Here is a 17,068-nt window from a genome sequence, read left to right on the forward strand (position 1 = left end):
TTCCTGCTAGTTGGTTTGGACTCAATAGATTCTAAAAAACATTAGTCTGTTTGTTATATTCACCGATACCGTAATCGTAGCGGTGCGAAATCTGTCAAGAGTAAAATGTCTGAGGCCTTGCAATTTATTCTCTGCTTAATACGAGAATAATAAAGAATAATAATAATGAAACATTGTTTACTTATATAAGATCTGGGTAAAAAAACTAAAGTTATTTAAACTAAAATGTATGATAGTTTCAAACTATTTCATTTACAAAATGCCAGCGTTCAAATTATTTTTAACACCCAATCATACCAGGTAAACTGGGTAACATTTTGTATTGAGATTAGAATCACCAGAATTCGATCTTGGAATTCAGTTGTAGAAATGAAACTAGACGAAGGTACTTGTTATTTGGGATGCACTTACATGATACTGAACCAAAATAAGAGATCAGTTAGTATACTAAGCTTTGATATCGATTTTACACAAACGTAAACCTTTGTCGTTTTGCAATGAAGCAAAAGATTGCAGCAATAAGTTTTATTGTACTTCAACTTGTTAGTGGATATGATTTCGTTGGTTTCTCTATTATCTTTTATAATTTGATTTCCAGTGTTAAACAATGACTGATCTGCATCATTTTGTAAGATGATAGATAAGTTAAGAGTAATTATCCAACTTGTTTTAACGATAGAATTAAAAGATTCACATAATTTTTAACTTGATAAGTCTTTCACTTACAAAGCATGTAATCCAAAACAGCTCTGATGCCGTATACATTTTTATATTCTCTCACGACGCTCTCTCTTTCTTTGTCATCACTGTCATCAATTAAAGCTAAAGTGTCGTTATCAATAAAAGTCATAGCATCATCTTCATTATGTACAGCTTCATCGATGATATTCACAATAGTCTCATTGTAATATGACTGAGAACGTTTTCTTCTACCGTTTTTTGTATTATTAGTACTTGTGAATACACGATTTGATCTTTTTAAGACCCAGTTCAGCAGAAACCTATACATTAATCCATCTTGTTCATGATTACAACAAGAATATGTTAAGCACATGGGCCTAATAAATCAGCAAAACAAAGGTTCCATTATCGACTTGAATTGCAATTTTTTCGATAGTCGCTGAAGCAGTAATCACGAACTTTGGTCCATCGATTTTGATTACCTTGGAGTCTACTGAAACTCAAAATAGGCTAATTAATAATTGTAAAAAAAATACAATAAAAAACCTATTTCCCCAATGGGTCATTCCTTCTGAACAATATGAGATCATCCATTTTACAAATACAGCAATATTAAGTAAAATCAAATTTAGATGTAATTAATAATGGATTATTTTTTTATTTATTAAACTAAAGTAGTTAAGTTTATTCTATTGTTTTAACGTAATTTAGTGAGTATCCTTCATAAGAACCAACCTATATTTTTCTATATATTGTCTTTAACAAATTATTTTAGCTGCTACTCCTCAGTACCTGGACAAAAATATCAGTTGTGTTTGTTCATTTTTGTGTTTTCTAAACGAGAATCCGATTTGCTAACTTTTTATACTTATATAACACTAAAAATGAGAAAACGAATTACCTACAACTGCTTCCGTTCGATTCCTCTTAGATACTTTTAATTTTCATTTTAATCCGTTATTTATCTCTAACTACTGTTTAAAAATTCTGTTACACCTTGCACAATAAATTAAGTTTGTGCTCAAGTCTATATACTGTAATCTCGTACGGCACATTGTGTCTCGTAAATCCACTTTGTGCTCTATTTAACCTGCTCACCATCTGCTTTCCACACAATAATTTCTACCAGTTGAGCAGAAGACATCCACCTAAATCTTTATCGTGCATCTATCTATACTAGACCTTAACAAAGCTTTAAATATTCTTTGTGACACTACATAAGATTTTAAATATAAAATAATATGAGTTTTTATGCTGAGAGCGATGTGAGAAGCCATTTAAAGGTATTATCAATAACTGTCTTTAAGAAATTTTGCAAAATAAAATTAACTTACCGTATTTTGTTTCTTGAGAGACTAAATTGTGTTTCAATAATATTGTAAGATGAACGATTTTAAAACGGAGACTCTAAATGATGTTCAAATTAAGTCAGCTTGAAATAATATTATTATTTATAGAACAAACAGTTGCATATTTACGAAAAGTCTGTTGTTGGGTTAAGGAAGAGAATGAGCTTAAGGGTCATGTTTTTATTCATTTAACTTTAAATACATTCTGAATAATCAGTTGAATTGAGGCCTGGCACGGCCAGGTGGTAAAGGAGCTTTACTCGCAATCTGAGGTCGCGGGTTTGAATACCCTTCACACGAAACATGCTCTCCCTTTCAGTCGTAAGGACTATCAATGATGGAGGAAGAAGTGCTGAGGTCAGCATGTCCCCAAACGTCCTTCTTATAAAGTGTAATTAACTTTCAGGTGAAAGATAATACAGATTCAGTTAACATCAAGTACTACTTCAAGTTTTTATATCCTAAAAAAAAAAACGAACAATAAAACTCTACAATCGCAACTGGTCAATAAAAGCCACAACGGTATGTCTGCGGACTTACAACGTTAGGAACTAGGTTTCGATATCCTTGGTGGGCAAAATACAGATAACCCAATGTTTTGCTTTTCGCTTAGCTACAAACAAACAAAGGTTAATAAAAAAATAAATTTCCATTTCCAATGTTAACTTCTCTTGCTCCTGTATTATTCTAAACTGTTAAACAAAAAGTTTTCTTCAAATTAGTTCAGAGACTTATTTATTTATTGTAACTCTGTAGAGATTTGCAGAGTTCATAAAATACTTTATTTCAGAAATAAAGCAGTAATTTTCAATTTTCCGAATGTTTATTGTGGTTTTTCGAATTTAACCGTGTTCTTATGATTAACAATTATAAGGATTGGTAAAAGGTTTTTTTTTAGATTAGCCTGTACAAGAACTGGTAACAGATTATTTTGAAGTGGATTCACTTTGTTTGTTTGTTTGTTTTGAATATTTGCGCAGAGATAAATAAGCGCTATCTGCGCTAGCCGTCCCTAATTTGGCAGTGTAAGACTAGAGGGAAAGCAGCTAGTCATCACCACCCACCGCCAAATCTTGGGCTACTCTTTTACCAACGAATAGTGGGATTGGCCGTCACATTATAACACCCCCATGGTTGAAAGAGCGAACATGTTTGGTGTGGGGTGGATTAGAACCCGTGACCCTCAGATTATGGGTCTAGCAGCCTAACCACCTGGCCATTCCGGGCCGAAGCAGATACAGCCTATCATAGGCTTTATGTACTTTACTTCCCTTCCCCTCAGGTAGATTAGAGGTACGTTTGATGGCTTATAACGATAAACGATAAAAATCGGCGTTTGGATACAACAGTGGGCACATCATAGACAGCCTATTTTACAGCCTTATGCTCAACAAGAAACAAACAAAACTCAGTATATAAAATCCAGTTTGCCTGTTAAACACGCTGTTTATATTTTCTTTAAAAATACATTATTTTTATATTCAGTATTTACAGGTTTATTTTTATCTGTTTTGAAACATTTTCTTCCTGTGCTTCCACTTAGCTAAGTGACTTGGAAGTCACGACACCGTTAGTTCAATACACCTCTATATTTATATATATATATCTTAAAATATTCTCTTTTTTTTACTGTTTTAATACCAAACTGATTAGGAGGACAAAAACATCAAGAGTAGACCTATAACTCACAAATGAAATGGTTAGCTGTGTTTGCATTTAAATTGTTTATAAAAGTGACAGCTCTGCCTTATGTTTATCTGAAAATGGTATAAGAAATAATCCATGAACTTCCAAGGGAACTGAAAATCATAATTAGACATAGCTTCTTTTGGAAAGCTTATCCTTTCAAATTATTTTATTTCATTTCTTAAAATACAACGATATGTATATATATGTGTGTGTTTAAACATATACACTGCTGGCCAAAATCTTAAGGCCAATGAACATAAAAAAAAAAATATGCAATTTGCGTTGTTAGACTGAACCACTTATTTGAGTAGAGCTTCAAAAGATGACACAATCCAAGAACCATCTCAGTCTTTTTTTCATGCCAACGATGGACGTGAAGCCCGAGAGGTTGTTATTATTAAGCTATATTATTGTGGTGTCGACACTGAAGATATGCAAGCTAATTTATTTGAATCTCAAACTGTTTCTTGTACTAACAAACTCTCTTCTTCCTGGAATATAATCATCGCACTGCACTACAGCAATCAGGTATTCTACAGAGATTCGTTATGGCATTTCTGTGGTCACTGAGCCATGCATTGACATCGGTAATTTATTGAAAAACAAAATTACTTGACGAAAAAATGCCAAGCTATTCGTAATCCATCAAATATACTTCTGGCCAAAATCTTAAGGCCAATGAACATAAAAAAAAAATATGCATTTTGCGTTGTTAGACTGAACCACTTATTTAAGTAGAGTTTCAAAAGATAAAAATAAGATAAGGGAAAATAAAAATAAAAAAATGTTTTTAGTATTTAATAGGCAAAATGTGAACACTATGAAATTAGCCTAAATATTACCTGGTCAAAAGTTTAATACCATACTGAAACGAAGCGTTAATTGGTAAACACGTAACGAAATTCAGTCATTTGTGTACAAGCATTAGCATTCTCAGTATCTAACACTGACATCTCGTGTATTACATTGGGTAAAAACATGACAAAGGCCAAAAAGTTGACAGAGTTTCAACCTGGTAGAATTGTCGAGCTGCAGAAGCAAGGTCTCTCTCAACGTGCCATTGCTGGTGAGATCGGGCGTAGTAAAACTGTTGTTACAAATTTCTTAAAAGAACCTAAGGGATACGGAACGAAAATTTCAAGTGTTCGGCCCAAGAAAATTTCAACTGGTTGTCTGGCAAGACACCAGCCGATCGTCGAACCAGATTAAGGCCCTTACAGACGCAGAATGCAGTTCAAGAACAATAAGACGGTATCTACGAGAGAAAGGCTTTAAAAACCGTAAACGTTTTCAAAGGCCACGCCTCCTTTCACACCACGAAACAGCTCGGTTAAACTTTGCTGAGAAGCACCAAACATGGGACGTAGAAAGGTGGACGAAGGTTTTGTTCTCTGATGAGAAAAAATTTAACCTGGATGGTCCAGATGACTTCCAACGTTGCTGGCACGATAAGGATATCCCATCGGAGACATTTTCTACAAGACACACTGGAAAAGGTTCCATCAGGATCTGGGGTGCTTTCTTCTTCCATGGAACAATGGAGCTTCAGGTTATACATGTGCGTCAAACAACAGCTGGCTACATTAGCATGTTAGAGGGAGCATCCTTATCGGCTGAAAGTCCTCGCTTGTGTGGAAATGACTGGATTTTTCAGCAGAACAACGCTGCAATCCACAATACCCGTAGGACAAATGACAAATGAATAACGTGATTCTTTTGGACCATCCAGCGTGTTTGCCCGAACTGAACCCCATTGAAAATGTTTGGGGGTGGATGGCAAGGGAAGTCTTTAGAAATGTACGTCAATTCCAAACAGTGCATGATCTTCGTGAAGCCATCTTCACCACTTTGAATAACATTCCAGCCAGTATTCTGCAAACGCTTATATCGACCATGTCAAAGCGAATATTTGTAGTTATTCGCAATGACGGCCGTGTGACGGTCAACTTCACTATTCGTTGATAAAAGAGTAGCCCAAGAGTTGGCTTGTTGGTGGTGGTGACTAGCTACCTTCTCTCTAGTCTTACACTGTTAAATTATGGACGGCTAGCGCAGATAGCCCTCGTATAGCTTTGCGCGAATTTTAAAATAAACCAAAACCAAGATTTTGGTAAAATAGTTTTAAAACGCCACTTATCTGGTCAGTATTCTTTATCCTAGAAACATATCTTCAGTAAATGTTTACCAAATAGCTGATTAATAACCTAAATATTCAGATGATGGCTTATTTTTCAGCAGTTGAGTGTTAATAAGTAAATTTGTGGAATGATCATTTACTATTAAGCTCAATAAGTGATCACGATAATTTTATCCAAGCACTGGATGAAAAATCACCCAACAAGCACACTATCGTATATGTTTTCAACATGTTTAAATCCTTTTAAAACTTTTTGAATCCCATGTATTATTTAAGTGTGAAGTATATTTCATACAAACATTACAACATTCTTAACTGTTAACTAGTATGCACCATTTCTTGCTTTTAATGTAAATATAATGGATTTTTATGTTTAGCTAAACGACATAAGTGTTTGGCACTCTGTTCTGGTACATAAAGCCACTTTAGAAAGTTCCTCTTTCCAGAATCTCTATATGTCACATGATATACGACACGAGCTATTTATTACGCTGTCCATAACCTCTATATTACAAAGTGTCTGGTTTTATGCTTCTGTCGTATTTAACAGTAGCTTTGTAAACAGATAAAACACTCATACAAACGACTTATCAATATAAACATGTCATAGGAACGTATAGAAAATCACAGTTATAGAGAATTATTTAGTCAAATAGTTTCATACGTTAGCCTCGAAACTTCTGACCTATGATATTTATGCATCGTAATATGCCAGTCTTATTTAAGAGCATGAATCCTAACATGTCTGAAAAATATGTGTCCAAGACTACAATTCAACTGAAAACATTCAGTCCAATAACATATAGTCGACATATAACGTTAAAATGGAAACCATTAGGATCACACTATTTCATTCGTATTTATTGAAAATAAAACAGTAACATTAATGTCGCCTTTTATTGTTAGTTATTACTGCTCAGCAAATCCTGTACGTTTTAAACAAAGTTAATCGTATTCATGAAGAAAAATGCTTAGGTAAGAACATAATATTTTCAATCTGATCGTTTAGATAATAAATCATCTCTTTCTAACTTCAAGAGCGAGGTGTATGATGAAAACAAAATATATCACCGATCTTTACAGTATATGAATCTCAGTCATCGAGATACTTTCAAACATTTTTCACTGTCGCAGCCGTTTTCTTTAAAACAAAAAACTATACCAGTCTGTATCGAATTTCTGGCGTCTCAGATTTATTCGAACACATTTTCAACGGTACTCGATTCTTTGTGGAGAATAATGCAATAGTGTCCCAAGAGTCTGTCGGACTTCTGTTCAGATCTAGCGAACGAATCTAACTCTTATACGTTTGGAGCCCATAAATCACTAGTTCACTGTGTTTAGAAATGCAAGAAAACATTCAAAAAGTTGACAACTCAAGGTGCTTTTTTCAGTATAAGGAATCGGTCCGTATATATGCTCAAAGTACACATATAATAGAGAAGTAAAATCGTAAACGACCACCGCAAGCTATCGTTTTAAAACTCTGAAGCATACATAATACTTAAAATATAATTGCAACAATTCTAGCCTGAAAGCAATGCAAACCGAAATCTCATATATGTATAAGTATATATATATATAGTATATATATATATATGCATAAATAAAACAAATTAACTGTTAAATATTAGAAAAATGGCTGTTGGTTTAATACAAAACAGTGTTTCTGTGACACAGCATAATATGGAAAAAATTACATTCAATTATAATAATAACGGTAACTCTGATATTTTTATAAAGACTCATTCTGATTATTGTCTTCGTTGGTAAGAGAGTAGCCAAAGAGTTGGCGGTGGGTGGGGATGACTAGCTAGCTGCCTTTCCTCTAGTCTTACACTGCAAAACTAGGTCGGCTACCGCAGATAACCTTTGTGTAGCTTTTCACGATTTTAAAAACAAACAAATATTGATCGAGAGAAGGCTTAGCAAACAATATTGCAAATCAGGTTTTTACAGGTGTTTCTCCACAATGATCAGTTACCTAAAGCTACAATTCAGTACATCAGAATTTCGTAAGCTTAATATTTTCATTCACAAACGGCATTATATTCAATAAGTGCTTAGTTGGCACTCTAAACAGAAAGTGAGACTGTGTCCTTACTCATACTGGGTATTTGGTGCCTTAAGCAGCTGGATATATCACCTATCCTGAAATATTGATCTTATCGATAATCATCGTAAAAATACTGAGTGAAGATTCTCCAATTTCACGTAAAGCCTGACACTAATGCTGAAAAATATGACACAAAAGCAGATCACATCCTAATCACAAAACTGACTAGCCAGCTACTTGGTGACGGAGGTGACATCAATAAATTTAAATTATTTTAGAGTATGAGTTGACAGTAAAGAACATGTTAATACTTTCAAAGTGCGATTTTTCTTTCTTTTTTTGGGGGGGTTGGGTTGGGGGAGTAATATCACATGAACCTGAATTGCACAATCTAGCCAACTAAGTTACACCCAACTCAAAGAGATGTTAAGTACCTAAAAACTTGTACATAGAAAATGTTATTAAAGTCTTACATTACAATATAGATAATATTCTTGAAAAACTAGAGAGGAAATAAGCGTCAGATACCAATTCATTGAATGATAAAAATCTTAAGGAAAACAAAAACAATCTGACAAAGACTTGATTTCGCTGTCTTAGTTTACTTACTCAAACACCTATAAAGCTAAGAAATAACAAAATTACCTTAACCATAATAAAAGTAATTTTTAATTTTTATCCATAAAATATGCAAGAGCAATAAGTCAAGCTGAATCATAGCCGTACATTGGAGTTCTTTTATAATATTTATCTAAACATCATGGAGAAGTTTTGTCTTAGACCAACTGAAAATTGGTCTAAAAGTTAAAAACTAAAAAAGTTGTTAACATACTTGGACTGTGAATCGAGGATTCATGATTCACTGATCAATGATTCAAAAAATGTGATCAACGCTTAAATCATAAACGCGTTATAAGGGTGACAGTAAAACTCCATTTTTGGATCACACAGGTGTAGTCCAAGTGTTTGGGGTGGGTGTTTTTAATTTCTTGTCTTCCATCTAGTCTACCAGCTTGTCCCTGTAGAAGAAACGTATACCTTTCGAAAGTGCTTGATTCATAAAATATTGAATATTTGTGTTAAAATGATATCTTGAACCTATGCATTTTTTTCTGGCATCATTAATGAATTCAGAGTTAGAGAGACAGCTATGCGTAGCTTTACTCAGAAATTCGAAACAAAAACCTAAACCACTTGTTTTAGCGTACGTCTAGCCTGATAATTATTGTTATAATGTAAAAAAGTTCCTTAAACTGTTAAAAATTTATAGTGATAGTGCATGAAACGACTGGTTATTTTTTGTGTATCTAGCAAGCAAAGTTACATATAATTTTTATCTACTATCAATTACATTGATAGTATTGGTTAGAACGTTTAATATATATAAAATATTTCTGTTTTATTTGTGTTCATTTATTAATTTTTGATTATGTGAACAGTTTTCCACTTGTGCTTTGTAATTTTATATTTTTGATTTAGAAGAAACTTAAATATCTGAAGTAGGCCAACTGGTGAGATAGTAATAGAATGACATCAGAAAATGTTGGTATCAACGTGGTATCCAGTTGATCATTCACTAACTTCTAACCGTCTCAAATTTTTGTATGACATTGCACAGTCTCAAATGGACCAGTAAATTTATTATATTACTTGCATTGCTTACTGAATTATGTTTTAGTTCTCATATACGTAAGCAGCTTGATTTGATAAAATTCTATTGATAATTCACGGTATAAAGAGCACTTTATTAAAAATTTAGATACTGAAAGACACGATAATTTTTAACCAATGCTTCCACAGTAACAGCCTTCTGTTTCAATAGAGAATAATATAAATATGTCAATAAGTGTTTTAAAAGAAACACGAAAATGTGGGAGTGTTTAACATTCCAACGCTTTTCATACAATTTTAGTGAAGAGATTTTTTAAATAAATAAAATGATTTTCGATGCGAAACATACTTTCAGTTGTTTGCTTCATGAACAAACAGATGGCACTGTGAGAAACGTAAAAGATAAGTTTTAAAATCAGGGTTTTTCGCGAATACACATCAATGTATCTACTAATAAATTCTATTATCGAATATATGCAGGCATCACAGCAGGAATTTTTGTAGCCAGCTAATAATCAAATAACACAAGTACCAACAATAAACGACAGTAAATCTCATTATTTTTAATTTCAAGTCCAATTACCACACACGACGAAAAGCATGCGAAAAGCTATTTAGTCAAGGATTGACCAGAAAGCAGAGGCCTACACTGTACAGTATTTGTTTTGGTTTCATAAAAGACGCGAAACATGAGAAACGACAGAACTTTCTGTGGAAAGTGCTTGGTATTTAGCTAAGAGATTAATCTTATTGATCTGGAGAAAATATTTGATAAAGTAAATTTGAATACTTTGTAAATGTACACAGAATGATTTTTTGTTTGTAATTAAGTACAAAGCTACATCGTGTTTCGCTCACCACGAGTATCGAAACCCCATTTCTAGCGTTGTAAGTCCGCAGACGTACCCCCCAGTGGTACAGCGGTACATTGAAAAGTATAGGTGATCATATGTCTTCGTAGAGGCAGTGATAAAAGAAACACTGGGAAATGTGACTGAAGGAGTAATGATTGGGGCATAAATAAAGCGATCTTATTGGTTGACACAAAATGGACTACAACTTGCAATTACACAAGTAAACGAAGCAGCAAATTAATTTATTATTAAAATGAACATGAAAAATGTTAAAATGATGAGGGAGTCAAGGAAAGAAAAAAGAAAGCTAAACATCATTGTCAATGATACAAAAAATAGCTGCAAGAGTTGAAAGAGTTTCGTTACTTGACACATCAGATGATCGATGTTCTAAAGAAATCAGAACCAGAGATGGGGCGGCTAAAGAAACTTTTAGATAGAGAAAGAAGCTACTCACTAAACTCTTTGAAAGGGCATAGAAGAACAGGAAAATTAAGAGGTGCATCTAGAGCGTGGTAACATAAGCATGTAATTTTTAAAATTGGAATTTGGTGAAATATTGTGAAAATAAGTTGAACTTAAAAGGGAATAAGCAAATAAATTCTACTTCAGGTGGAAGTAAACCGTAGGTTTGTTCCGTCGGTCACGAATAGAAAGAAAACAGAAATTGGACACATATTGAGAGAAAAAGGCCTGGTTTGGTAGGTGTTCGAGGGAATGGTCCTATGGAGAAGATCAAGAGAATAGAAAAGGGTGTTGATGCTAGACGATGTCCAATAAGGAAGAACTTATGAATAGATTAATAGATTATCTGAAGACATAACTAAGTGAATGAAAGAACTACGTCTCGGACCTGTATAAGAACAGAACACTTGAACATATAATGACGTCCTGTTACCTACTGAATGTGGAAGGAAAGATAATAATCTGAAATGTACATTAAATATCCTGAACCATTACAATAACTGACAACAAAATTTTAGATTTCTAGGGCCTAAAATACAAAAACATCTTAATTATACTTTGTTATTTTCATTGTTGAAATTCAAAAACAATATGAATATGAATTAAACAGCATTCCCTCAAAAGATATCCTAAATCTGATTAAACTATTCAAAACACATCATCAGATGCTCGAACGTAATCAAAATTAATAGGGTAAAAATAAAATCGTCTCAAATCATAGTGATCTCCCAGTCAATCTATCTGCAGAAACAATATATATTTTTCAATTTAACCTTTGTAAATTTCCTTCAAAACAAGAAAGTCGTGAATGTTTAACTGTATACGTGTATTACACCTGAGTGTAACCAAAATAAAATTACAGACCCTGGTTTATTTTAAAGTTTGAATTTCAATAGTTTTATAGACTTTTAAACTCTATTGTTCAGCCTTGATGCAAGAAAACATTTTTTTTTATCAACTTCGTAGATAAATATATTAGGTTAATTCAGTTTACCTTGCTATATATACAAGTTCTAATAATCAAATAAACAATTTTTCTATTGACTTATTTTAAATAGAAATTAGGAAAGTGTATACATCATATAACAAATATTGATACTTTTCTATAATAGTTTAAAACATGAGATACGATATTTTGTTATTGCATACTTTAAAAGAAGGGTGACTATTCTTGTATTATATTGGAGCTAAAAATTCATTTTATATACAGAATAGTGATGTTTGCTCAGTTTTCGCTATCTCTATACATTACAATAAATGTAACTATAAGTTCCGTTCAATAGTTTTCTAGTTTACATGACCAACTGCTTTGTGTGAAATAAATATTACACGGTTTGTACTAAAAGAATGCTGGAGAACATTGAATAGTTTGTTTTTAATGCTCATACCATGTCTCTGAAGGAGCTTAAAAGGAATCTGTATATTATTCTGCCTATAACAATATTCACCCTACACACATTAACAGAATTGATAGCAAGGTAAAAATAAAAAAAAAAGTTAAAAATAAACAAAAACTGTCTTACTAGCATACTAATAAGGAAATTTGGTAATTTAAAATTACAAAGTAGTTAAAGTGTAGAGCAGTTCTAAAAGTATGTTCTAAAAGTTCTAATTACGTATTAGATATACATTCAATAAATATACTTGGTGATAGGATTGTTTAGAAGAATCGAACCCTGGAAGATTTTAGTCAATGAATCAGTTTACAATTGAAATCTCCTTCATTAAATTAGTTCCTTTCACAAAGAAAAATTGCTTACACTCACATATCAATATAAAGAATAGAACTGCTAATTATCTTTGTGATATTATATAATCAGTATAACAGAGATAACTACCAATCATCGTTGTGATATTAAATAATTAATATAACAAAAACAACAAATAATTATTGTTGTGATATAAGATATTTAATATAATGAAAACAACTTTTAACTGTTGTTGTGACGTTACGTAATACAATGTAGATAACTTTCAACCGTTGTTGTAACGTTAAATAATATAACAGAGACAACTTCAAAAGGTTTTTGCGGTGTCAGATTAGAGTCTCACTTTCTGAGAACAAAAGGGAGACGAATTTCACAAACATGCAGTTTCTTCGAGTAGTTTTGTTGTTGCTGTTTGAGTAATCGTATACACAACTACAAATTATCATTCATCGATTAAAGAAGTACCGGCCTTAATTCGCTGAGTAGAATCAGTAAAGGCTATGATTTACTTGTCTTTAATCTACTCTGAATTTCCAGCGTTCATAGCTTCTCTTATTTTTTGGTATGTTTTGACAGTGGCTGCTTTATCACAGAAAATACTATCATTCTGTTTGTTTACGTTATATTTGATTAGTTGTGGTCACCGTTAAATTCAAAAATACTTAATATGCTTTGTTTCCCAGGCTTCAAAGGCTCCAGTTTCCGGTAAAACAAATGAATGTAAATACGTGTATGATTCTTCAGTGTAGGTAAAAAGGCTTAGCCACAGCAACACTCTTTTGTCATACAACAACCTCATTACATCAAATCTTTATAGTCCAGTAGTTCCTGTAAGCAACAGCAAGATCAAAGATATAGATATGTATCTCAAAACGGCTGGTATGGTTAACCTAAAGATGAGTAAGGAAGGTCGAAACGTTGTTCTCTTCTTATCAATAAAAGTGTTAATGCCCATACCAGCCATTTCGAGATACATTTTATTTCAAGTGGGTTTCTCGTCATCAAGAAAGATATGGGTAATCATATTTTTGTAAAGGAAAAATATGTCGTTTTTAAAATATATATACGTTTCATGCAAGTATCGTATATATATTTTTTTAAATGATATATTACTTTGATGTAAGTAATATATTATTGTTGGTTTGTTCGAAATTAATCACAGAGCTATACAATGGAATATCTGTGTTCTGCCCATCACAGGTATCCAAACACGGTTTCTAACGTTGTGCGTCTGCAGACATGCCGGTGTGCCACTGAAAGGGCAATATATTATTGTGATATGCTTAATCTATTTCAGTATTACTTAACGCAAGTCTCTCAATATATTTAAAATAATTGCAAGCAATCGGACTAATGAACTAATTAAAAATAAGTATTTACTACAGTCTCGAAAGGTTCCTTTTTATTCGAAAATCAAATTAGCTTTACAAGGATCTAATATAATATATTTGAGCTGATTTCTTTTTGATTTTCTGTGAAGCTCCCTTTCAAAACTTAATTTATATTCCAGTGTTACTGTTTCAGTATTACAAGTGTCAAACAGCTTAAAAAATTGTAATATGTATGTAACAACTGAACAAAAGATGTATAGTTAAAAATATAGTTTGATGCCGTTAATAGCACCCTCACCATGTAGTGCAAACATCACTAGCAATTGATATAAATACACTATATATATACATATATATATATACATCCGTTTTGTTAATTGACCTCGATTTCCATCGACAAAAATGTTTGGTCTTTAAAATCGTGGACTAAGTAGAAAATGTTTTATCTCGGAAGTATTATGAAGTTCTTAAAAGGTAACAACTCTATGAGTGAAACTTTGCTTTGGTAAAATTTTTTCAAGCGGGGGAACAAAATAATTTTTGTATCAAAAGATGATACATTATAAAATAAAATAAAAACTTTACAAATGAAATATTGTTGTTTACTGATGCAACACCTTGCACTGTAGATGATGTATTGAAGTAATCTTTCATTTTCAAAATCATTGTTCATAAACACTCACAATATCAATTTAAGCAAGACGTTTACTGTTTTTACTAATGTACCCTTAATTATTGGTGGTTTTCTTATATTGAAATACTAAGATTTTCATATATTACTAAAACTGATATCCGGAATACTTCTTGTACAACATTTCAGTTATAAACGTTGACACTGGGACGAGACAAGTTCTCAGAGATATAACTAAGTTTCATTCATATAAAAATGACATCAGAGACCCTAGCTTTATTTTATTTATTTTTGCATTTTTATCTCTTCTAGGTTTAACAAGTAGCATGGTCAACTCCACAGAATGGGCAAGTTTTGTGGGAAGTACCAGGTTACAAGAAACAGATTATATCAACATTGTCAATACTTCTGTAAATTGGACAATAGATGGTGAGTGCTGTTTGTATCCTGTTAACTACTCCATTAACATCACTTTATTTCCAAATTCCGCTACTTTTGTTAACTCGGAAATTCTGTGGATCATCTTCGTTTCTATGACTCTATCGGTTTTGATTTTGGCTACTGTTCTTGGCAACGTTCTGGTAATCGCAGCCATTTTGTTGGAAAAGAATCTTCACACCGTTGGTAACTATCTCGTGCTATCCCTAGCGCTTACTGATTTAACAGTAGCCTGTCTAGTCATGCCACTTGGAGCAGTTTATGAAGTTAGGCAAGAATGGGTTTTTGGCCTCATACTGTGTGACGTGTGGACCTCGTGCGACGTTCTCTGTTGCACGGCTTCCATTCTTCATCTATTGGCCATTGCTGTAGACAGATATTGGGCTGTGACGAACGTGGATTACATTCACCAAAGAAGTGTTCGTCATATTGGAATTATGATACTACTTGTGTGGATGATATCTGGTATAGTGTCGTTTGGGCCTGTTATAGGTTGGAAGGATCCAGAATACAAAGAACGTATCCTGATACACAAAATCTGCCTCGTTAGTCAAGATATAGGCTATCAAGTTTTTGCTACGTTTGCGTCTTTTTATATTCCGTTAGTGTTAGTGCTCTGCCTCTATTGGAGAATATACCAAGAAGCTCGTAAAAGAATTCGACGAAGAAGTGGAACGCATGGCTACTGCTCTTTCCGAAAACTTCATGTACCTCCTCCAGTTTCTTCAATGACGGAAATGACAACATTTGTGACACATTCGTCAAGCAACTCACATTTTGAGACGATGCTCTCGTCTAGAAATGGATATATGGCAAACTATAACGGTTCCATTAAATACCATATTCGTCCTAAAAGAAAAAAGATAAAATGCTCCAAAGACTCGGTGGCAGAAACTAATAGAGAAAGAAAAGCAGCCAAAACTCTAGCAATCATTACTGGGGTTTTTGTCATGTGTTGGCTACCGTTCTTTGTAGTAGTTTTAGTAATGCCAATATGTAGCAGCTGTAACCTTCCCTCTTATTTGTTCAGTCTATTTGTGTGGCTTGGGTATTCAAATTCCATGTTAAACCCTATTATTTACACTATATTTAGTCCTGATTTTCGATGTGCCTTCAAACGTATGATGCTTCATTCTAAAAAATGATTATACTTTCTACGTTGTGTTTCGACTCGTGCAGTAGATGGTCTCTTTATAATAACGTAGCTTCGATTAGTGGTCTATGAAGAAATTCGAATAGATAATTTCTAGACTTTTATCAAAGAGAAGTGAAAGGTACACAGCAGTGCAAGCTCACTCTGTAACTTGGCACCTATTGCTTAATAAAAAATAACAAAAGAAGAACATAATGAAAGACAAACTTAATATCCATTAAATAAAAGATAATCGTTGACGCTAGTTTGAAATTGTAAGCGACGACTACAAATGGAAGGTATGAAAGTTAAAACTTTCAAAATCTAGTCATTGTTTATCATTAGATTTAGAGTATACGTGTATCTTTAAAAAGAATAATTAAAGACATCGTTTGAACACTTCATCTTGTTGAACATTGGCAATTAATGTTTATTGCTTTATATATATTTGTTACTTCAAAGTTTTAGAATTTTTAACACGCTTACTGTTCATCGGTATCTATATGTAGTGCCTTTTAATATCCTGAATACGAAATACTTTTTATTTCGATTAATGTATTAACAACCGTCACCACACATTAAACTATCATGAGTAATGTAATTTTATTGACCCAAAGTGTTACATAACAAAATAAATCATCATTACTGTACGACACTAAATACATTCATTTTGTCCATAAAATGGATTTTTACTACGGTTACTAAAGTGATTTTATTAAGCATTCTGTTACGATGAAAAAGCTTGAAATTGAATACGTAACATGAATACGTCAATAGGTTCAAAATAAAGCTAATTTTGTCAGACATTTTTGTTTTTCATTAATCTTGTAAGACAGAAAAGAGTTTACTTACACAATTGAGACTCACATGAAAATCTTCTGCAGAACAAATTTATTCACCTAGCTTTTGTTCGTCTTTCAATGGTTATTTTTACGTTGATTAGATATTCCATTTTCTATCTTATGTAATAGCAAATGTATCTTTG

General features: G+C 32.8%; 1 pseudogene across 1 annotated transcript in view; it reads left to right on the forward strand.

Moving 5' to 3' along the window:
* The window catches only part of LOC143235495 (5-hydroxytryptamine receptor pseudogene), a 67,834-nt pseudogene extending 50,766 nt beyond the window's left edge, over positions 1–17,068 (forward strand). The window contains exon 2 of the transcript XR_013019224.1: positions 14,826–17,068. The product of XR_013019224.1 is annotated as a 5-hydroxytryptamine receptor pseudogene, transcript variant X1 (transcript). The remainder of the gene's footprint in view (positions 1–14,825) is intronic.

Source organism: Tachypleus tridentatus, chromosome 12 (genome assembly GCF_004210375.1).
Source record: "Tachypleus tridentatus isolate NWPU-2018 chromosome 12, ASM421037v1, whole genome shotgun sequence".
Lineage (NCBI taxonomy): Eukaryota > Metazoa > Arthropoda > Merostomata > Xiphosura > Limulidae > Tachypleus > Tachypleus tridentatus.